Here is a 23,537-nt window from a genome sequence, read left to right as displayed (position 1 = left end):
ATGAATTACATAAGTATCTCTATCTTATTTTATGTTTTATTTATCTTTTAATTATCTTAAACTCCATAACCATTTGAATCCGCCTGACTGAGATTTAAAAGATGACCATAGCTTGCTTCAAGCCGACAATCTCTATGGGATCGACCCTTACTCACGTAAGGTTTATTACTTGGACGACCCAGTGCACTTGCTGGTTAGTTGTGTGGAGTTGTGATAGAGAATTGAGATTACAATTGTGCATACCATGATGTTGGCGCCATTGATGATCACAATTTCGTGCACCAAGTTTTTGGCGCCGTTGCCGGGGATTGTTCGAGTTTGGACAACTGACGGTTCATCTTGTTGCTTAGATTAGGTAATTTTATTTTATGTTTAAGCTTTTACTTTTTATTTTCGAAAAAAAAATTCAAAAATACAAAAAATTTTCTATTCTGTTCTTCAGAGTTTTTAAGAATGAATTCTAGAGTTTCATGATAATTTGTTGAAGTCTGGCTGGCTGTGAAGCCATGTCTAATCTTTTGGACCGAGATTTCAACTTATCATCACAAGAGCTTGTTGATTTCTATCAATTTTGCTATTGAACGTAATGATCTGCTAAAGCTTGGCAGGCCATTGGCCATGTCTAGTATTTTGGACCGAAGTTTTCACTGAAAGCTTGGCTAGCTAGTAAGCCATGTCTAATTCCTGGACGGAAGTTTTAGACTAACATTGCATGATTCCTAGAATTCTCATTAAAAATTTTGAATCTCTTTATTTTCTTTTCCAGACAATTTTTGAAAAATCACAAAAAAATTTATAAAATCTTAAAATCAAAAAAATATTTTATGTTTCTTGTTTGAGTCTAAGGTCTAATTTTAAGTTTGGTGTTAATTGCATGTCTTTATTCTACTTGCATTTTTCAAATATATGCATCATATTCTTCATTAATCTTCAAGTTGTCCTTGATGATTTCCTTGCTTTGATCTTTAAATTCTCTTGTTTTGTGTCTTTTGTTGTTTCTCATATGCATTTTCAAATTATTATAGTCCTTAGTATACAAACTTCTAAGTTTGGTATCTTGCATGCATTGTTGATTTAATCTTAGTTTTCCATGATTAGTTTCATTTTGATTATTTCTCATCATTAAAAATTCAAAAAAAATTTCAAAATTGTGTCTTTTCGAGTCAATAATACAGAGAATTGAAGATTCAGAACAGTCAGCAGAGGAATTACAGAGAAAAAGCTGGGCGTTCAAAACACCTAGTGAGGAAGGAAAACTGGCGTTTAAACGCCAGCCAGGGTACCTGGCTGGGCGTTAAATGCCCAAAAAGGTAGCATTTTGGGCGTTTAGCGCCAGGAGGACACTAGAGGGAAGATTTTGTTTTTAATTCAAATCTTTTTCAAATTTTCATAATTTTTCAAAATCAAATCTTTTTCAAATTATATCTTTTCAATCAAATCTTTTCAAAATCAATTCCTTTCCATTTTTTTTTACTATTTTCGAAAATCCTTGCTACAATTAATGATTTAATTCAAAATTTTCAAGTTGTTACTTGCCTATTAAGAAATGATCAAATTTTAAATTCTAGAATCATATCTTCTAATTTCTTGTTAGTCAGGTAATCAACTTTAATTTTAAAAACTTTCTATTTTTTGTTTGTTTTTCAATCATATCTTCTCAATCATATCTTTTTCAAAATAACTTTTAATCATATCTTTTTGATTGCCAATTTCAAAATCTTTTTCAAAATCACTTAACTACTTTCTCAACATTAATTTTCGAAAATCATCAATCATTTTTTCAAAATTTCTTTTAATTATTTCAAAATTTTTTACTTTAATTTCGAAAATTCTTCCCCTCTTCTCAAATTCTTCTATTTAAAGGACTAACACTTCTCCATTATCAGCAATTCGAACTCTGCCCCTCTTGATAAGTTCAAATTCTCTCTTCTCTACCTCATCCTTCTATTTTTATTTTCCTATGACACCTCAAGAAATCTCTATACTGTGACATAGAGGATTCCATATTTTCTTCTTCTCTCTTTTCATATGAGCAGGAGTAAGGACAAAGACATTCTTGTTGAGGCTGTACTGAACCTGAAAGGACCTTGAAGAAAAAGCTAAGAGAAGCTAAAGTGCAACTCTCTAGAAAGGACCTAACAGAAATTTTCAAATAAGAAGAAGCCATGGTAGCCAAAAACAACAACAATGCCAACAATGCAAGGAAGGTGCTTGGTGACTTTACTGCACCTACTCCCGACTTCTATGGGAGAAGCATCTCAATTCCTGCTATTGGAGCAAACAACTTTGAGCTTAAGCCTCAATTAGTTTCTCTGATGCAACAGAATTGCAAGTTTCATGGACTTCCATTGGAAGATCCTCATCAGTTCTTAGCTGAATTCTTGCAAATCTGTGGTACTGTTAAGACCAATGGGGTTGACCCTGAGATCTATAGACTTATGCTCTTTTCCTTTGCTGTAAGAGACAGAGCTAGAACATGGTTGGATTCACAACCTAAAGAGATCCTGAACTCTTGGAAAAAGCTAGTCAATGCCTTCTTGGCAAAGTTCTTTCCACCTCAAAAATTGAGCAAGCTTAGAGTGGAAGTCCAAACTTTCAGACAGAAGGAAGGTGAATCCCTTTATGAAGCTTGGGAAAGATATAAGCAATTGATCAGAAGGTGTCCTTCTGACATGCTTTCAGAATGGAACATCATAGGTATCTTCTATGATGGTCTATTTAAACTGTCAAAGATGTCATTGGACAGCTCTGCTGGAGGATCTCTTCATCTGAAGAAGACGCCTGCAGAAGCTCAGGAACTCATTGAAATGGTTGCAAATAACCAATTCATGTACACTTCTGAAAGGAATCCTGTGAATAATGGGATAAATCAGAAGAAAGAAGTTCTTGAGATTGATACTCTGAATGCCATATTGGCTCATAACAAAATATTGACTCAGCAAGTCAATATGATCTCTCAGAGTCTGTCTGGCATGCAAGCAGCAACAGGCAGTACTAAAGAAGCTTCATCCGAAGAAGAAGCTTATGATCCTGAGAACCCAGCAATGGAAGAGGTGAATTACATGGGAGAATCCTATGGAAACACCTATAATCCTTCATGGAGAAATCATCCAAACCTCTCATGGAAGGATCAACAGAGGCCTCAACAAGGCTTCAACAATAATAATGGTGGAAGAAATAGGTTTAGTAATGGCAAACCTTTTTCATCATCTTCTCAGTAACAAACAGAGAATTCTAAGCAGAGCCACTCTAACTTAGCAACTGTAGTCTCTGATCTAACTAAAACCACTCAAAGTTTCATGACTGAAATAAGATCCTCTATTAGAAATTTGGAGGCACAAATGGGTCAGCTGAGTAAGAAAATTACTGAACTCCCTCCTAGTACTCTCCCAAGCAATACAGAAGAGAATCCAAAAAGAGAGTGCAAGGCCATCAACATTACCCACACGGCCGAATTTGGAGAGGAGGAAGAGGCAGTGATTTCCACTGAGGAAGACCTCAATGGACGTTCACTGGCCTCCAACGAGTTCCCTAATTAGGAACCATGGGAATCTGAGGCCCATACAGAGACCATAGAGATTCCATTGAATTTAGTTATGCCATTCATGAGCTCTGATGAGTATTCTTCCTCTGAAGAGGATGAAGATGTTACTGAAGAGCAGGTTGCTAAGTACCTTGGAGCAATCATAAAGCTAAATGCCAAGTTATTTGGTAATGAGACTTGGGAGGATGAACCCCCTTGCTCACCAAAGAACTAGATGACTTGACTAGGCAGAGATTACCTCAAAAGAGACAGGATCCTGGAAAGTTCTCAATGCCTTGTACCATAGGCACCATGACCTTTGAGAAGGCTCTGTGTGACCTAGGGTCAAGCATAAACCTCATGCCTCTCTCTGTAATGGAGAAGCTAGGGATCCTTGAGGTACAAGCTGCAAGACTCTCACTAGAGATGGCAGACAATTCAAGAAAACAGGCTTATCGACTTGTAGAGGATGTCTTGGTAGAGGTTGAAGACCACTACATCCCTGTTGATTTCATAATCCTAGACACTGGGAAGTGTATGGATGAATCCATCATCCTTGGCAGACCCTTCCTAGCCACAGCAAAAGCTGTGATTGATGTTGACAGAGGAGAATTGGTCCTTCAAGTGAATAAGGACTCCCTTGTGTTTAAAGCTCAAGGATCTCCCTCTGTAACCATGGAGAAGAAGCATGAAAAACTTCTCTCAATACAGAGTCAAACAAAATCTCCACATTCAAAGTCTAAGTTTGGTGTTAAGAGGCCTTCATCATGCTCTGAGTATCTGTGAGGCTCCATGAGAGCCCACTGTCAAGCTACTGACATTAAAGAATCGCTTGTTGGGAAGCAACCCAATTTTACTTATCTATGTTAAATTTTTATTTTCCATTGTTATTTTATGTTTTTTGTAGGTTTATGATCATGTGAAGTCACAAAAACAATTGAAAAGCAAAAACAAACTGAAAAACAGAATGAAAAATAGCACACCCTGGAGGAGAAGCCTACTGGCGTTTAAACACCAGTAAGGGTAGCAGAATGGGCATTAAACGCCCAGTCTGGCACCATTCTGGGCATTTAACGCCAGAAATGGGCACTAGACTGGCGTTTAACACCAGAAAAGGACAAGAAGCTGGCTTTAAATGCCAGAAATGGGCAGCAACCTAGCGTTTAACGCCAGGATTGGCAGCAAAGGGCGTTTTGCAATTCTAGTTGGTGCAGGGATGAGAACTCCTTGACACCTCAGGATCTGTGGACCCCACAGGATCCCCACCAACCTCAACTCACTCTCTCTCTTCTTCACAGCTTTTCATAATACTCTTCCCCAAATACCCTTCACCAATCACCTCAATACCTCTTCCCCAAAAACCCTTCACCAATCCACATCCATCCATCATAAATCCAAGCTACCTCACCATTCAAATTCAAACCACTTTCCCTCCCAAACCCACCCATACATGGCCAAACCGTACTCTATCCCCACTCCTATATAAACCCATCTTCACCCCTTCATTTTCACAAATCTTAAACACTACTTCTCCCTCTTGGCCGAAACACTAACCCCCCTCCATCTCCTCTATTTTCTTTTTCTTCTACTCTTTTCTTTCTTCTTGTGCTCGAGGACGAGCAAATCTTCTAAGTTTGGTGTGGTAAAAGCGTTGCTTTTTGTTTTTCCATAACCATTTATGGCACCAAAGGCCGGAGAAACCTCTAGAAAGAGGAAAGAGAAGGCAAAAGCTTCCACCTCCGAGTCATGGGAGATGGAGAGATTCATCTCAAGGGTGCATCAAGACCACTTCTATGAAGTTGTGGCCAAGAAGAAGGTGATCCCCAAGGTCCCTTTCAAGCTCAAAAAGGGTGAATACCCAGAGATCTGACATGAGATTCGAAGAAGAGGTTGGGAAGTTCTCACCAACCCCATTCAACAAGTCAGAATCTTAATGGTTCAAGAGTTCTATGCCAATGCATGGATCACCAAGAACCATGATCAAAGTGTGAATCCGGACCCAAAGAATTGGCTTACAATGGTCCGAGGGAAACGCTTGGACTTTAGTCCGAAAAATGTAAGGTTGGCATTTAACTTGCCTATGATGCAAGGAGATGCACGCCCCTACACTAGAAAGGTCAACTTTGATCAAAGGTTGGACCAAGTCCTCATAGACATTTGTGAAGAGGGCGCTCAATGGAAGAAAGATTCAAGAGGGAAGCCGGTACAACTAAGAAGGCATGACCTCAAGCCCGTGGCTAGGGGATGGTTGGAGTTCATCCAACACTCAATCATTCCCACTAGCAACCGGTCTGAAGTTACTATATACTGGGCTATCATGATCCATAGCATCATGACTGGAGAGGAAGTAGAAGTTCACGAGGTTATATCCCTAGAACTCTACAAGGTGGCGGACAAGTCCTCTACTTTGTCAAGGTTAGCCTTCCCTCATCTCATTTGTCACCTCTGCAATTCAGCTGGAATTTACATAGAGGAAGACATCCTCGTTGATGAGGACAAGCCCATCACTAAGAAAAGGATGGAGCAAACAAGAGATCCCACTCATGGGCAAGAGCATGAGGAAATTCCTCATCATGAAATCCCTGAGATGCCTCAAGGGATGCATTTTCCTCCACAAAATTATTGGGAGCAAATTAACACCTCCCTAGGAGAATTGAGTTTCAATATGGGACAACTAAGGGTGGAGCACCAAGAGCATTCTATCCTCCTCCATGAAATTAGAGAAGACTAAAGAATCATGAGAGAGGAGCAACAAAGGCAAGGAAGAGACATTGAGGAGCTCAAGCACTCCATAAGATCTTCAAGAGGAAGAACTAGCCGCCATCACTAAGGTGGACCCGTTCTTTAATTTTCTTGTTCTTTATTTTCTGGTTTTTTAATTTTATGCTTTATGTTTATCTATGTTTGTGTCTTTATTACATGATCATTAGTGTCTTAGAGACTATGTCTTAAAGTTATGAATGTCCTATGAATCCATTACCTTTCTTAAAAGAAAAATGTTTTTAATTGCAAAAGAAAAAGAAATGCACGAATTTCGAATTTTAAAATAGATTAATTATTTTGATGTGGTGGCAATACTTTTTGTTTTTCTTAATGAATGCTTGAACAGTGCATATTTTTTTGAATTTGTTATTTAAGAATGTTAAAATTGTTGGCCCTCGAAAGAATGATGGAAAAGGAGAAATGTTATTGATAATCTGAAAAATCATAAAAATGATTCTTAAAGCAAGAAAAAGCAGTGAATAGCAAAGCTTGCAGAAAAAAAAAGAGAAAAATAGGCAAAAAATAAAGAAAAAAAAGAAAGAAAAATCAAGTAGAAAAAGCCAATAGCCCTTTAACCAAAAGGCAAGGGTAAAATAAAAAAGATCCAAGGCTTTGAGCATCAGTGGATAGGAGGGCCTATAGGAATAAAATCCTGGCCTAAGCGGCTAAACCAAGTTGTCCCTATCCATGTGCTTGTGGCGTGAAGGTGTCAAGTGAAAACTTGTGACTAAGCGGCTAAAGTCATGGTCCAAAGCAAAAAGAGTGTGCTTAAGAGCTCTGAACACCTCTAATTGGGGACTCTAGCAAAGCTGAGTCACAATTTGAAAAGGTTCACCCAGTTATGTGTCTGTGGCATTTATGTATCCGGTGGTAATACTGGAAAACAAAATGCTTAGGGCCATGGCCAAGACTCATAAAGTATCTATGTTCAAGAATCAACATACTGAACTAGGAGAATCAATAACACTATCTGAATTCTGAGTTTCTATAGAAGCCAATCATTATGAACTTCAAGGGATAAAGTGAGATGCCAAAACTGTTCAGAAGCAAAAAGCTAAGAGCCCCGCTCATCTAATTAAGACTGATCTTCATAAATGTTTTTGGAATTCATTGTATATTCTCTTCTTTTTATCCTACTTTGTTTTTAGTTGCTTGGGGACAAGCAACAATTTAAGTTTGGTGTTGTGATGAGCGGATAATTTATACACTTTTTGGAATTGTTTTTAGTATGTTTTTAGTTTATTTTAATTAGTTTTTATTATGTTTTTATTAGTTTTAAAATAAAAATTACATTTCTGGACTTTAGTATGAGTTTGTGTGTTTTTCTGTGATTTCAGGTATTTTCTGGCTGAAATTGAGGGACCTGAGCAAAAATCTGATTCAGAGGCTGAAAAAGGACTGCACATGCTGATAGATTCTGACCTCTCTGTAATCAAAGTAGATTTTTTGGAGCTACAGAACCCCAATTGGCGCGCTCTCAATTGCTTTAAAAAGTAGACATCATGGGCTTTCCAGCAATATATAATAGTCCATACTTTGCCTGAGATTTGATGGCCCAAACCTGCGTTCCAAGTCAACATAGAAATTCTAGCATCAAAACGCCAGAACTGGCATAAAAGATGGAGTTAAACGCCCAAACTGGCACAAAAGTTGGCGTTTAACCCCAAGAGAAGCCTCTACACGTGAAAGCTTCAATGCTCAGTCCAAGCATACACCAAGTGGGCCCGGAAGTGGATTCTGCATCATTTACTCATTTCTGTAAACCCTAAGTTACTAGTTTTCTACAAATAGGACCTTTTGCTATTGTATTTTCATCTTTGATTAGTCTTATGCTATCTTAGACCTTTATGGGAGGCTGGCCATTCAGCCATGCCTAGACCTATTGTTCTTATATATTTTCAACAGTGGAGTTTCTACACACCATAGATTACGGTGTGGAGCTCTGCTGTTCTTCATGAATTAATGCAATTACTACTGTTTTTCTATTCAATTCATGCCTACTTCTTCTCCAAGATATACTCTCATACTTAATTCAGTTAAGTCAGAATGGAGGGGTGACCCGTGACAATCACCCAATCTTCGTTACTCGCTTAACCAAGGTCGCGTGCCTGACAACCACAAAGCGATCTACATGATGTTCAACATAGTCATTGGACGACAGCTGGAGTATACTCTCTTGGGTTTCTAATCTAAGATTAGAACCTTCGTGGTAAAGGCTAGAATTATTGGTGGTCATTCTTGAGATCCAGAAAGTCTAAACCTTGTCTGTGGTATTCCGAGAAGGATCTGGGAAGGAATGACTATGACGAGCTTCAAACTCACGAGTGTTGGGCATAGTGACAGACACAAAAGGATCAATGAATCCTATTCCAACATGATCGAGAACCGACAGATGATTAGTCGTGCGGTGACAGCGCATTTTGGACCATTTTTACTGAGAGGACGGGAGGTAGCCATTGACAACGTTGAAACCCAACATACAGCTTGCCATGGAAAGGAGTATGAATGATTGGAAGAAGGCAATAGGAAAGCAGAAGTTCAGGAGGAACAAAGCATCTTCATACGCTTATCTGAAATTCTCACCAATGAATTACATAAGTATCTCTATCTTATTTTATGTTTTATTTATCTTTTAATTATCTTAAACTCCATAACCATTTGAATCCGTCTGACTGAGATTTACAAGATGACCATAGCTTGCTTCAAGCCGACAATCTCCGTGGGACCGACCCTTACTCACGTAAGGTTTATTACTTGGACGACCCAGTGCACTTGCTCGTTAGTTGTGCGAAGTTGTGATAGAGAATTGAGATTACAATTGTGCGTACCATGATGTTGGCGCCATTGATGATCACAATTTCATGCACCAAGTTTTTGGCCCCACCCTTAACACTTCACTTCAACTCATTCAATCTTTGACACCCTCTCCTTGTATCACATTCTCACACTTCCCTCCCTATTTCTTCTCTTCCTATCCACGAGGCCTCTTTACCTTTTCTATCTCCTTTCTCATTCTCTTGCTTAGGGACAAGCAAGCCCTAAGTTTGGTGTCTAGGAGCAAAGTTCTTTTGCTCTTTCTTCTTCTTCCATCATCATATATCACTAGCCCTAACCACCATCTTTAACCATAAATGACACCCAAAGCTTCAGGATCAAAGAAAAGAAAGGGTAAGGAGCCAGCATCTTCAAGCGTGGCCAGCTATGATGAGCATAAATTCCTCTCCAATTTTCACCAGAATCAATTTTTTGGTTTGGTAAGCCAGAGGCTACTCATCCCAGAAGTGGGTTTCATGTTAAAAAGGGATGAATATCCAAAAATAGGAGTAGAGATCAACAGAAGAGGGTGATCAACCTTGTGCAACCCAACTAGAAGAGTGACAATCAATATAGTGAAGGAGTTCTATACGAATGCCACCCCACAACCAAGGTAACAACCCACCTACCAAAGCTTTGTGAGGGGCAAAGTCATAGACTTCAACCCTAGAAACTTAAAGAGAGCTCTAGGACTAAAAAGAACTACAGCTATAAAGAACTTTAAGGAAAGAATAAAGAGTGATGATCCGGGTTATGACAACATCATTAACGAGATTTGTGTTATAGGAATTTAATGGAAGTTGGTTGCGGGTGGAAGGCCTAATCAACTAAGAAGGAGGGATTTGTACCCATTGGGGAGAGGTTGGTTGGACTTTGTGAGGAGATCACTAAACCCAACTTCTAACATATCTGAAGTGACTATGGAGAGGGTTGTCCTCATTTACAGCATAATCACGCATGAAGAGGTAAAGGTGGAGGAGCTGATAGCAAGCAACATACATAGAGTGTTAACAAGCACAAGTTCAAGGACAAGGCTTACTTTTCCAAGCATCATCCAACTTTTATGCAATGAAGCTGGAGTAGTTATGGGAGATGATGAAGCTTTAGTGGAAGTGGAGCGATCAATCACAGCAAAAAAGATAGAGAGGGTTGTAACTGTCAACCCACTCCAAAGAGCAAGAGCTTAAAGGGTCATTCAACCACCCTTCAACTACTACCACCACCACCTCAACATCAAGAAAGACCAAGTGTAGAGCCACAATTTCAAGGACTACAAGCCTCAAATAAGAGCCAATTCAACTAAGACCAAATCCAAAGATCCCTCAACTAAATCATGGAGCACCAAGCAGCGCAAGATAGAAATTTTCTAGAATTCAGGGGTTTTCAATAGGCCAGGGACATAAACAGAAGAGAATGACATCAATACCCAGGCCAAGATAAATTACCTCTGTGTAGCAATACCAGCTCTGAATCTAAGGATTGCACCATTTGAGCAAGTAATAGGGGAACTACAGCAAGCTCAAGAGGAGGTTGTAAGGGGTCATGAAAAAAAGGTAAGAAGTACCATGGAAAGGTTTGGATTCTGGAAACCAAGAGAAAGCCAACAAGGTCAAGGGGGGACAACTTCAGGAGGAAACGCTAGAGATCCAACAATAAAAGCTACCTCATCCAAAGCAAAGGAACCAGCACAAGAAGGCAATGATGAAGATGAGGAGTGAAAGATCAATAACAACGAACAAAGGTGATCAAGTTCCTTCATGTGGTTTCAACACTATAATCTGGGAGTCTTAATAATAGATTTCTATGAACTGTTGCTTGCTATGCATGTTTATCCTGTGTGTGTCTTTAGGATTGTTTAGTTTAAGTCTTTATGCTTTAATGAATGTGTGCATTTTAATTCTGCAATTGTGTGTGGTTTTTATATTCAATAAATAAAAATTGCTTGTTCTTATTCTAAGCGAAGAGTTGTATAAAGAATTGTTTTAAAGAAAAAGAAAGGAAGTGTAAGTCTAGAGAAAGAATAACAAAGAAAAAGAAACATTGATTGAGTATAAAATCATAAAATAAAGTCTGAGAATATGTGACTTGATAGTGAAACAATAAGACAAAGGAGGACATAGAGAGAAATGCTAAAGAGATCCTCAAATATCAATATAACAAAGAAGTAGTAGCACAAGTAAGAAAAGAAATGTGGCTCAAAGCTCTGAGTATCAATTACTAGGAAGAATAAGAAACAAACAAAAACTCAAAGAGTTGATATCCTAGTAAATGCTTGTGGTGAAATTATGTCAAGAAGAGAGGCTTGAGCAAGTAAATTCTTAGGGGTGTTTTAACACCTAGTACTCTAAAACTAACTGGTTTAGGAGTGTTAATTGAAAGCTTATTTTAAAGATCCATCTTGAGACAAATCATTTAGAGTTGTGGTCAAGCAACAAGAGGATTAAAGAAAAGAAAATAAAAGAGCAAAAAGATTAAGAAAAGAAAAAGAAAGTGCAATTACTACTTCAATGTGACAATTTATAGAGAGGTCTCTTGAGGCATGATCTTAATGAGGATCCTCAAAGTTCTAAGAGTTTCAACTTGAAAGGTCAACAATTGATAAACTTCATGCATGATTAAATACTAAATTTATATCTCTATTTCTTGATTACCTTATTTGGATCTCAAGCTTTCTTTGCATCACATGTGAGTAAGAACAATTGTATATAACTCTAGCTTGCTTAAGGACAAGCAAGATTCAAATTTGGTGTTGTAATGATTGGCATCATCTGCTTCAAATATCATTTAGGTTTTGGTTAGAAATAAGCAAGTCTTCAATTAAATGGTGTGATATTAATGACATTTTGTGGATTTAAGAGAGCATTACTATAAGTACTTGATTTGCATGAAATTTCAGGAAAAAAGGCAGCAAGGAGTATGAAAAGAAAGAAAGAAAGCAGGGCATGCCACTCGCGTGGCATGCTGGGCCAATAAGACAAGGAACCTCGCGGGTCAACCATGGAAGGGCGTGCATTATGGCATGTGGCTGGCGTGCTAAAGGCCACACACCCTCACAAGCAATTCTAGCATGCCTCTGGGCGTGTCCCAGGCGTGGCACGCCCATTCCCCTAGTGTTAGCATGTCAAGGGCGTGGTACGCCAAGCCAATTATCCAGAGAAGCATCCAATGATCCCAACAAGGGCGTGTATTATGACGTGTGGCTGGGGTGCCAAAAGGCACACGCTTGCACAAGACAACACTGGCGTGCCATGGGCGTGTCTATGGCGTGGCATGCCAAGCCAAAATTCCAGAGGATGTCTGATAAACCATAATTTTATGGTTTATTTTGGATTGAATTGAGTGGATTTTTTCAATTCTTGTTACACTAATTCATGTAAATTGCATGTTTTTAATATTTCTTCCTAATTGTGTATTCTGGTTCAAAACATGCTTCTTTGATCTTAAAAAGGCTAATTCTTAACACTCTCTTATTGTTATTCGATGCTGTGATGCGTGTGCTAAGTGATTTCAGGTTTTATAGGGCAGGAATGACTTAGAGGATGGAAAAGAAGCATGCAAAAGTGGAAGTAACACAAGAAATAGGGGAATTGAGAAGCTAGTACCAACGCGTGCGCATGTCTGACACATACACATGACCAGGTGCAGCAGTCGACCGATGCGTACGCGTGGTAGCTAGACGCGTACGCGTGACAAGTGGCACGTGCCTCGCTAAAGAGAACACACTGGGGGCAATTTCAGAGCTCATTTCTGGCCTAGTTTTGAGCCCAGTCTGGAGATTAGAGGCTGGGAGTGAAGGAGGATGAGACACACATTCCATTAGCTTAGTTTTAGATAGTTTTTGAATTCTAGAGAGGGAAACTCTCACTTCTCTCTTGGTTTTAGTGTTCTTGTTCATTCTCAATTGAATTTTTGAATTAGATCCTTTTTAATTTTAGTTCTTGTTATTTTAATTGTAGTTTCTACTCTCCAATTCTACTTAATACTCTTGCAATTTTACTTGTTTTTATTTTTATTTTGAATCTTGTTGGATTTTGATTCCTATTAATACATTGAGCTTTCTTTCATGTTCATTGATGTTATTTGGTTCATTATTAGCAATTATTGTTAGTGGGTAGCTTTGATTTGGATTTATTTCTCAATTTTATAATGTCTTCTTTTAGTGTACACAAGGTATTTGTGAAAATGCATCTTATGATTGGGGAGTAGATTTATACTCTTGGCTCTGAGGTTGAGTATTGAAAACTCTTGAATTGTCAAAGCCTATGGTTGATTGAATATTGGAAGTTGCTAGTTAGTTTGAACCTCACTTAAGCTAGTCTTTCCCTTGGAGTTGGCTAGGACTTGTGAGCTCAAGGTAATTGTATCCACTTCACCTTCCTTCATTTGTTAGAGGATAACTAAGTGGAAGCAATAGACAATTTTCACCACAATTGATGATGACAATGAGGATAGGAACTCTAATTCTCTCCCCTAGCCAAGATCTTTATATTGATTGATTGTTATTCAGCTTTACTAGTCTTGAATTCTTAGTTCTCTCACTTTAATTTCAAGTCTCTTATTCTTATATGCTTTTAGTTGTGGCTATATTGATGCATGCTTGCTAGTTAGACAATGCTTGATTAATATTTCTAGTTATATCACTTTAATTGTTAGTTGTTTGTTGCTTTTATATGCTTGTTATTTTACTTCTTCCGTAAGCAATCCAAAATCCCAAAATTCCTAACCAACAATATGCATTCTAATGCAAGTCCTTGGAAGAAAGATCCGGGATTCTACTCTCGGTTATTGATTGGATTGTTGTGACACTCAAGTAAACTTTGATCTGGGATATCTCGTCGATTGGAACTATACTTTGCGATATTGAAATTAGAAAAAACTTCTTTGGTTATTTCCTAACCGGCATTTATCCCATCATCAATGTCTAGGAAGTCTTCAACACTAGCATGCACTATGGAATACCAAGGGTGTGGCATGACAACTCTCCAACCCAGGCGTGGCACGCTGGGCATAAAATCCAGAAGGCCTCACATATCTTCAATAATGGCGTGCCTAGAAGTGGCACGCCAACTCTCTAAAACTGGCATGTCCATGAGTGTGTCCCTGGCATGGCACGCCAGGCAACAAGTCCAACGGAGGTTCTTGAGTCCACTAATACAAGCGTGCCACTGTCGTGCAATATGGCATGGCACGCCGGTCCTATTCTTCAGCAGCAGCAAGCAAGAAGGTGATACGTGGTCAAGAGGGTATTTTCGTCATCTTAGAGTTAAGGGATGGAATGATAATCTTGTCATATTCAAGGATCTAAATTCTAGAAGAATTGTGTCATGCCAGTCTTGGACATCAAGAAGACCAAGAGTTCGTTTCAAAAACAGTGGTGCTGAAAGGACAACAATTCATAAGGCCCATTGGGCTAAAGCAAGACAACAAAAAGCCCAATAAAGCTTTTCAAATTCAATGGGAGACAATTTTTATTAATTTTCGAATTTTAGTCATTTATTTTTAATTTGTTTTACTGTTAGAGTTTGTTGGATGATTTGATTTACTTTTGATTTGCTTAGTAGTTGGTGCACGAAATTGTGATGCCCAGGCTCGAACAATCCCTGGTAATGGCTCCAAAGCTTGGTGCTCTGATCTTAATTCATAATTGTCACAACTTCGATACAACTAACCAGCAAGTGCACTGGGTCGTCCAAGTAATACCTTACGTGAGTAAGGGTCGAATCCCACAGAGATTGTTGGTATGAAGCAAGCTATGGTCACCTTGTAAATCTCAGTCAGGCAGATATAAAGTGATAATGGTGTTTTCGAATATTATATAATAAAATAGGGATAGAGATACTTATGTAAATCATTGGTAGGAATTTCAGATAAGCGAATGGAGATGCTTTTCGTCCCTCTGAACCTCTGCTTTCCTGCTATCTTCATCCAGTCAGTCTCACTCCTTTCCATGGCTGGCTTTATGTGATACATCACCACTGTCAATGGCTACTTTCGGTCATCTCTCGGGAAAATGATCCAATGCCCTGTCACGGCACGGCTAATCGTCTGGAGGCATCACCCTTGCCAATGGCTTCATCTTATCCTCTCAGTGAATAATATGCTCACGCACCCTGTCACGGCACGGCTATTCATCTGTCGGTTCTCGATCATGCTGGAATAGGATTTACTATCCTTTTGCGTCTGTCACTAACGCCCTGCAATCACGAGTTAGGAGTTCGTCACAGTCATTCAATCATTGAATCCTACTCGGAATACCACAGACAAGGTTTAGACTTTCCGGATTCTCTTGAATGCCGCCATCATTCTAGCTTACGCCACGAAGATTCTGGTTAGGAGATCTAAGAGATATTCATTCTAGCTTAATTCATGTAGAACAGAAGTGTTTGTCAGGCACGCGTTCATAAGGGAGAAGGATGATGAGCGTCACACATAATCATCACCTTCATCACGTTCTTGGGTGCGAATGGATATCTTAGAAGCGAAATAAGAAGAATTGAATAGAAAACAGTAGTACTTTGCATTAATCTTTGAGGAACAGCAGAGCTCCACACCTTAATCTATGGAGTGTAGAAACTCTACCGTTGAAAATACATAAGTGAAAGGTCCAGGCATGGCCGAGATGGCCAGCCCCCTAAACGAGATCAATAGTCTCCTAAGATGAACAATGGAATAAAACTGAGACCAAAGATGCCTAATACAATAGTAAAAGGTCCTATTTATAATAAACTAGTCACTAGGGTTTACATGAGTAAGTAATTGATGCATAAATCCACTTCCTGGGCCCACTTGGTGTGTGTTTGGGCTGAGCCTGAATGTTGCACGTGCAGAGGCCATTTGTGGAGTTGAACGCCAGTTTCTGTGCCAGTTTGGGCGTTCAACTCTGGTTTTGGATCCTTTTCTAGCGCTGGACGCCAGATTTGGGCAGAAGGCTGGCGTTGAACGCCAGTTTACGTCGTCTATTCTTGGCCAAAGTATGGACTATTATATATTTCTGGAAAGCCCTGGATGTCTACTTTCCAACGCAATTGGAAGCGCGCCATTTCTAGTTCTGTAGCTCCAGAAAATCCACTTTGAGTGCAGGGAGGTCAGAATCCAACAGCATCAGCAGTCCTTCTTCAACCTCTGAATCTGATTTCTGCTCAAGTCCCTCAATTTCAGCCAGAAAATACCTGAAATCACATAAAAACACACAAACTCATAGTAAAGTCCAGAAATGTGAATTTATCATAAAAACTAAAGAAAACATCCCTAAAAGTAACTAGATCCTACTAAAAACATACTAAAAACAATGCCAAAAAGCGTATAAATTATCCGCTCATCACAACACCAAACTTAAGTTGTTGCTTGTCCCCAAGTAACTGAAAATCAAATAGGATAAAAAGAAGAGAATATACTATAAATTCCAAACTATCAATGAAACATAGCTACAATTAAATGAGCGGGACTTATAGCTTTTTGCCTCTTGAATAGTTTTGGCATCTCACTTTATCCATTGAGGTTCAGAATGATTGGCATCTATAGGAACTTCAGATTTCGAATAGTGTTATTGAATCTCCTAGTTCAGTATGATGATTCTTGAACACAGCTTCTTTATGAGTCTTGGCCGTGGCCCTAAGCACTTTGTTTTTCAGTATTACCACCGGATACATAAATGCCACAGACACATAATTGGGTGAACCTTTTCAGATTGTGACTCAGCTTTGCTAAAGTCCCCAATTAGAGGTGTCCAGGGTTCTTAAGCACACTCTTTTTTTTTGCTTTGGACCTTGACTTTAACCGCTCAGTCTCAAGTTTTCACTTGACACCTACACGCCACAAGCACATGGTTAGGGACAGCTTGGTTTAGCCGCTTAGACCAGGATTTTATTCCTTTAGGCCCTCCTATCCACTGATGCTCAAAGCCTTGGGATCCTTTTTATTGCCCTTGCCTTTTGGTTTTAAGGGTTATTGGCTTTTTCTGCTTGCTTTTTCTTTTTCTTTCTATTTTTTTTTCTATTTTTTTCGCCCCTTTTTTTTTCTGCAAGCTTTGTTTATTTTTGCTGCTTTTTCTTGTTTCAAGAATCATTTTTATGATTTTTCAGATTATCAAATAACATGTCTCCTAGTCATCATTCTTTCAAGAGCCAACATATTTAACATTCTTAAACAACAACTTCAAAAGACATATGCACTGTTCAAGCATACATTCAGAAAACAAGAAGCATTGTCACCACATCAATATAATTAAGCTAAGTTCAAGGATAAATTCGAAACTCATGTACTTCTTGTTCTTTTGAATTAAAACAGTTTTTATTTTAAGAGAGGTGATGGATTCATAGGACATTCATAACTTTAAGACATAGTTACTACTACTAATGATCATGTAATGAAGACACAAACACAGATAAGCACATAACATTGAAAACGAAAAACAGAAGAAATAAGAACAAGGAATGAATCCACCTTAGTAATGGTGGCATTTCCTTCTTGAGGAACCAATGATGTCCTTGAGCTCTTCTATGTCTCTTCCTTGTCTTTGTTGCTCCTCCTTCATTGCTTTTAGATCTTCTCTGATTTCATGAAGGATGATGGAGTGCTCTTGATGTTCCACCCTTAGTTGCTTCTAACAATTGTGTGGAAGAAAATGTATCCCCTGAGGTATCTCAGGGATCTCTTGATTTGCAGTCAAATGTTCTACCACTGAGCTATAGACCCTTGATGGAAGCTTTTGTCTTCCCTTTCCTCTTTCTAGAGGTTTCTCTGGCCTTAGGTGCCATCAATGGTTATGGAAAAAACAAAAAAAGCTATGCTTTTACCACACCAAACTTAGAATGTTGCTCGCCCTCGAGCAAAAGAAGAAAGAATGAAGAAGATATGGAGGAGATGGATGGGAGTGTGTATTCGGCCATATGGGTGGGATTGGGTGGGAGAGAGGTGTTGAATTTTGAAGGTAGTGGGTGTATGGATATGAGTGGTAAATGGAAAACAGAAGGGATGATCATGAATGGAAAGAGAGATGATGAGGTAGGTGGGGATCCTGTGGGGTCCACAGATCCTGAGGTGTCAAGGAATTTACATCCCTGCACCAATTTAGGCATGTAAAATGCCCTTGCACACAACTCTGGGCGTTCAGCGCCAGGTTGGTGCCCATTTTGGGCGTTCAACGCCTCTTTGCTGCCATTTCTGGCGTTGAACGCCAGAACCATGCTTGTTCTGGGCGTTCAGCGCCAGGATGCTCCCATTCTGGGCGTTCAGCGCCAGAACTATGCTCTGTTCTGGCGTTTGAACGCCAGACAGATGCTCCTCCAGGGTGTGAATTTTCTTCTGCTGTTTTTGATTCCATTTTCAATTTTTATATTTATTTTGTGACTCCACATGATCATGAACCTAAGAAAACATGAAAAACAATAAAAATAAGAATTAGATAAACATTGGGTTGCCTCCCAACAAGCGCTTCTTTAATGTCAATAGCTTGACAGTGGGCTCTCATGGAGCCTCACAGATGTTCAGAGCATTGTTGAAACTCTCCAACACCAAACTTAGAGTTTGGATATGGGAGTTCAACACTAAACTTAGAGTTTGGTTGTGGCCTCCCAACACCAAACTTAGAGTTTGACTGTGGGGGCTCTGGTTGACTCTGCTTTGAGAGAGGCTTTTCATGCTTCCTCTCCATGGTTGCAGAGGGAGATCCTTGAGTTTTAAACACAAGGGAGTCCTCATTCCATTGAAGGACTATTTCACCTCTGTCAACATCAATCATAGCTCTTGCTGTGACCAGGAAAGGTCTTCCTAGGATGATGGATTCATCCTCTTCCTTTCCAGTATCCAGCACTATGAAATCAGCAGGGATGTAAAGGCCTTCAACCTTTACTAACACGTCCTCTACTTGTCCATAAGCCTGTTTTCTTGAATTATCTGCCATCTCTAATGAGATTCTAGCAGCTTGCACCCCATAGATTCCTAGTTTCTCTATTACAGAGAGGGGCATGAGGTTTATTCCTGAACCAAGGTCACACAGAGCCTTAAAGATCATGGTGCCTATGGTGCAGGGTATTATGAACTTTCCAGGATCCTGTCTCTTTTGAGGCAATGTCAGTTGATCCAGATCACTTAGTTCATTGATGAACAAGGGAGGTTCAACTTCCCAAGCATCAATGCCAAATAATTTGGCATTCAGCTTCATGATTGCACCAAGAAACTTGGCAGTTTGCTCTTCAGTAACATCTTCATTCTCTTCAGAAGAGGAATACTCATCAGAGCTTATGAAGGGCATAAGGAGGTTCAATGGGATCTCTATGGTCTCTAGATGAGCCTCAGAGTCCCTTGGTTCCTCAGAGGGAAGCTCCTTATTGACCACTGGACGTCCCAGGAGGTCTTCCTCCTTGGGATTCACGTCCTCTCCTCTCCTCACAGGTTCGGCCATGGCGCTTATGTCAATGGCCTTGCACTCTCCTTTTGGGTTCTCTTCTGTATTGCTTGGGAGAGTACTAGGAGGGATTTCAGTGATCCTTTTACTCAGCTGGCCCACTTGTGCTTCCAGATTTCTAATGGAAGACCTTGTTTCATTCATGAAACTTACAGTGGCCTTAGATAGATCAGAGACTAGATTTGCTAAATTAGAGGCATTTTGTTCAGAGTTCTCTGTCTGTTGCTGAGTTGATGATGGAAAAGGCTTGCTATTGCTAAACCTGTTTCTTCCACCATTATTAAAGCCTTGTTGGGGCTTTTGATCCTTCCATGAGAAATTTGGATGATTTCTCCATGTTGAGTTATAGGTGTTTCCATAAGGTTCACCTAAGTAATTCACCTCTGCTATTGCAGGGTTCTCAGGATCATAAGCTTCTTCTTCAGGAGAAGCCTCTTGAGTACTGTTGGATGCAGCTTGCATTCCATGCAGACTCTGAGAGATCATATTGACTTGCTGAGTCAATATTTTATTCTGAGCCAATATGGCATTCAGAGTATCAACCTCAAGAACTCCCTTCTTCATAGGCGTCCCATTATTCACAGGATTCCTTTCAGAAGTGTACATGAACTGGTTATTAGCAACCATGTCAATGAGTTCTTGAGCTTCTGCAGGCGTTTTCTTTAGGTGAATGGATCCACCTGCAGAAGTGTCCAGTGACATCTTTGATAGCTCAGATAAACCATCATAGAATATATCCAGGATGGTCCATTCTGAAAGCATGTCAGAAGGACACTTTTTGGTCAACTGTTTGTATCTTTCCCAAGCTTCATAGAGGGATTCACCTTCTTTCTGTCTGAAGGTTTGAACATCAGCTCTAAGCTTGCTCAGCTTTTGAGGAGGAAAGTACTTGGCTAAGAAAGCCGTGACCAGCTTATCCCAAGAGTTCAGGCTGTCTTTGGGTTGAGAATCCAACCATAATCTAGCTCTGTCTCTTACAGCAAAAGGGAAAAGCATGAGCCTGTAGACTTCAGGATCTACTCCATTAGTCTTAACAGTATCACATATCTGCAAGAATTCAGTTAAGAACTGAAAATGATCTTCAGATGGAAGTCCATGAAACTTGCAGTTCTGCTGCATCAGAGAAACTAATTGAGGTTTCAGCTCAAAATTGTTTGCTCCAATGGCAGGAATGGAGATGCTTCTTCCATGTAAATTGGAATTAGGTGCAGTAAAGTCACCAAGCATCTTCCTTACATTATTATTATTTTCGGCTGCCATCTCCTTTTCCTGTTCGAAAATTTCTGAAAGGTTATCTCTGGATTGTTGTATTTTAGCTTCTCTTAATTTTCTCTTCAGAGTCCTTTCAGGTTCTGGATCTGCTTCCACAAGAATGTTCGTATCCTTGTTCCTGCTCATATGACAAAGAAGAAGGCACAGAAAAATAATAATAATAATGGAGATCCTTTATACCACAGTATAGGGATTCCTGTGTGAGTGGAAGAAGAGGGGGAGACAAAGAATGTAATATAATGGAAGAAACACAACTGTGAGGATGGAAGAGAGGTGAGATGAGATGTTAGGATATGAATGAATAAATAGAATGAGATGGGGGAGGGATAATTTTCGAAAATTATTTTGAAAAAGAGTTAGTGATTTTCGAAAATGGTTTTTGAAAAATGTTAGTAATTTTCGAAAATTTTTGAAATCAAAAATAAAAAATAAAAATAATTAGTTAATTAAAAAGAAATTTTTGAAAAAGAGGGAAGATATTTTCGAAAATGAGAGAGAGAGAGTTAGTTAGGTGGTTTTGAAAAAGTTAAGAAACAAACAAAAAGTTAGTTAGTTAGTTGAAACAAATTTTGAAAAGATAAGAAGTTAGGAAGTTAGAAAAGATATTTGAAAAGATATTTTTGAAAAAGATAAGATAAGAAGATATTTTTGAAAAGATATGATTGAAATTAGTTTTGAAAAAGATTTGATTTTTAAAATCTCAATTAATGGCTTGATTCATAAGAAATCACAAGATATGATTCTAGAACTTAAAGTTTGAATCTTTCTTAACAAGCAAGTAACAAACTTCAAATTTTTGAATAACACATTAATTGATTATGTTATTTTCGAAAATTTGATACAAAAATAAGAAAAAGATTTTTGAAAAATATTTTTGGAATTTTCGAAAATAACTAAGAATTTTGAAAAAGATTTGATTTTTGAAAAAGATTTTGAAAAAGATAAGATTTTCAAATTGAAAATTTGATTTGACTCATGAGAAACAATTTGATTTTAAAAATTTTTGAAAAAGTCAATCCAAATTTTCGAATTTGATGAGAGAAAAAGGGAAAGATATTTTTTTTATTTTTGCATTTTTAATGAAGAGAGAGAAAAACAAGAAAAATGATGCAATGCATGAGAATTTTAGATCAAAACATGTGATGCATGGAAGAATGCTATGAATGTCAAGATGAACACCAAGAATACTTTGAATGTCAAGATGAACATCATAGACACAATTTTGAAAAAAATTTTTATGCAAAGAAAACATGCAAGACACCAAACTTAGAATTCTTTAATGCTTACGCACTAAGAATTCAAGAATGCATATGAAAAACACCAAAAGACACAAAACAAAAAATCATCAAGATCAAACAAGAAGACTTACCAAGAACAACTTGAAGATCATGAAGAACACTATGAATGCATGATATTTTCGAAAAAATGTAAGATGCATATGCAATTGACACCAAACTTATAACATGACTCAAGACTCAAACAAGAAACACAAAATATTTTTTTGCTTTTTATGATTTTCTAATTTTTTTTTTTGGATTTTTTTCAAAAATTAATTGAAAAAGGAAAATAAGGATTCCAAAATTTTTAACATGAATTCCAGGAATCTTGCATTCTTAGTCTAAAGCTTCAGTCCATGAATTAGACATGGCTCACTAGCCAACCAAGCTTTCAAAGAAAGCTCCAGTCCAAAACACTAGACATGGCCAATGGCTAGCCAAGCTTCAGCATTTAACACGAGAGTATATTGCTCTTGATAACAAATTGCAAGCCTCAGTCCAAATAAATTTAGACATGGCTTTACAGCCAGCCAGGCTTTACATGCTTCATGAAACACTAGAATTCATTTTTAAAAATTTTGAATAAAAAAAAAATTTTTTTGAAAGCATTTTTATTATTTTCGAAAACAGATGAGAAAATTTTAGAAATATTTTTGAAAAATTTTTGAAAAGAAAATAAAAAAAAAATTACCTAATCTGAGCAACAAGATGAACCGTCAGTTGTCCAAACTCAAACAATCCCCGGCAACGGCGCCAAAAACTTGGTGCTCTGATCTTAATTCATAATTGTCACAACTTCGATACAACTAACCAGCAAGTGCACTGGGTCGTCCAAGTAATACCTTACGTGAGTAAGGGTCGAATCCCACGGAGATTGTTGGTATGAAGCAAGCTATGGTCACCTTGTAAATCTCAGTCAGGCAGATATAAAGTGATAATGGTGTTTTCGAATATTATATAATAAAATAGGGATAGAGATACTTATGTAAATCATTGGTAGGAATTTCAGATAAGCGAATGGAGATGCTTTTCGTCCCTCTGAACCTCTGCTTTCCTGCTATCTTCATCCAGTCAGTCTCACTCCTTTCCATGGCTGGCTTTATGTGATACATCACCACTGTCAATGGCTACTTTCGGTCATCTCTCGGGAAAATGATCCAATGCCCTGTCACGGCACGGCTAATCGTCTGGAGGCATCACCCTTGCCAATGGCTTCATCTTATCCTCTCAGTGAATAATATGCTCACGCACCCTGTCACGGCACGGCTATTCATCTGTCGGTTCTCGATCATGCTGGAATAGGATTTACTATCCTTTTGCGTCTGTCACTAACGCCCTGCAATCGCGAGTTAGGAGCTCGTCACAGTCATTCAATCATTGAATCCTACTCGGAATACCACAGACAAGGTTTAGACTTTCCGGATTCTCTTGAATTCCGCCATCATTCTAGCTTACGCCACGAAGATTCTGGTTAGGAGATCTA

The 23,537-nt window shown here is 38.6% G+C and overlaps 2 non-coding genes across 2 annotated transcripts; one reads left to right on the top strand and one right to left on the bottom strand.

The window, feature by feature from the left end:
• Positions 1–2,570: 2,570 nt before the first annotated feature.
• LOC112774062 (small nucleolar RNA R71) lies at positions 2,571–2,678 on the bottom strand. The gene has a single exon (XR_003188574.1). It is a non-coding gene; the product is annotated as a small nucleolar RNA R71 (small nucleolar RNA).
• Positions 2,679–20,261: 17,583 nt separating this feature from the next.
• Positions 20,262–20,369, top strand: LOC112773643 (small nucleolar RNA R71). Its single transcript, XR_003188183.1, has one exon. It is a non-coding gene; the product is annotated as a small nucleolar RNA R71 (small nucleolar RNA).
• Positions 20,370–23,537: the final 3,168 nt, after the last annotated feature.

Source organism: Arachis hypogaea, chromosome 18, assembly GCF_003086295.3.
Source record: "Arachis hypogaea cultivar Tifrunner chromosome 18, arahy.Tifrunner.gnm2.J5K5, whole genome shotgun sequence".
In the NCBI taxonomy this organism is placed as follows: Eukaryota; Viridiplantae; Streptophyta; class Magnoliopsida; order Fabales; family Fabaceae; genus Arachis; species Arachis hypogaea.
Note: the sequence above shows the minus strand (reverse complement) of the source record. Positions and strands in the feature narration are given on the sequence as shown.